Source organism: Diadema setosum, chromosome 20, assembly GCF_964275005.1.
Source record: "Diadema setosum chromosome 20, eeDiaSeto1, whole genome shotgun sequence".
NCBI classification, from domain to species: domain Eukaryota; kingdom Metazoa; phylum Echinodermata; class Echinoidea; order Diadematoida; family Diadematidae; genus Diadema; species Diadema setosum.
The window spans coordinates 4,732,063-4,733,340 of NC_092704.1; positions in this window are offsets into that span (position 1 = coordinate 4,732,063).

Below are 1,278 nucleotides of genomic sequence, written 5' to 3' on the forward strand. Positions count from 1 at the left end.
TTCCTGGATATGACTATCCATGAGCAACTGTGGCTGAACACAAGTCGCAACAGCTTCGTCGCATTATTGCGTTGCGGTGGCCCTACGCTTATGCCTAACTGGCGTAGATCATAGAAGCGCACGCAGTGCGCTAAGAGGGAACACTCTCCCGATTTTACACGTAAATGGGTATACGTAGTGCGCTAAGAGGGAACACTCTCCCGATTTTACACGTAAACGGGTGTACGTAGTGCGCAATGGAGCACAGCTGCGGCCATTTTAGGATGCAAGCCGCTGGATCGTCCGGAGTGTATCACGTGGCCGTATAATGGAGAAAATTCTGCCTCCCATTCATTTTCTTCTTTATACGGGGCTAACAAGGTTATTAGATGTACGTAGAACCTTGTTTTATCATACAGAAGCATCATTTTTACTGAAGTATGATATAAAATTGAAGAAATGCCTTTTTTGTTCCAAATTATTGTCCCTCAAAGTTCGAGCTCACTCATGAAAGTATGTGCAGGCCTAACTAAAACGTGCTCACAAATAGCTTTTTATTATAAGCCTCCCTCCTCGCTCTCTCTCTCTCTTTGTCTCTCTTTTACCGGACCCTATGTAATATTATTCGAATGATATGAATATCGATTCCATTATTAAAGGGGAAGGCTAGTAACTGAACAGTGGGAATCAGTGGGAATGCTGGAGGATGATTGTTCCAATCCTTGTGGGATTCATTTAAGAGTACATTATAATAGTTGTGTGAAAATTATTTGCTTCAGAATGGTCTCATATTCAAGTAATGTGCAGTTTAATGTTTCCAGGTTAGCGTGCCTGGTCAGTGACGGGGCATTAATCTGCACATTACTTGAATATGAGACAGTTCTGAAGCAATATTTTTCACACAACAGTAGATGTATAATGTACTCTTGAATGAATCCCACAAGGACTGGAACAATCATCCCTCAGCATTTCTAATTCCCACTGATCGGTTACTAGCCATCCCCTTTAATATTTTTAGGTCGTTCTCTTCTTTTTATAATGTATAGATATGATATCATGGTATATCTAAGGAACGGAATATCCTAATGTAACCAATTGAATTTTCCTTATATCGCATTTTACAATGTACTCATAAGAATGAGTTATTTTCATATTTATATGTTTCATGGTCAATCTGCATACATAGTAAAGAGGTGTTGATTGTTATGGGTGATGCCTCTCTCCCGGCGCTTCCCCCCCCCCCCCCCTCCCCCCCCCCCAAAAAAAAAAAAATAGATAGATAAAAAAAAATAAAAAATA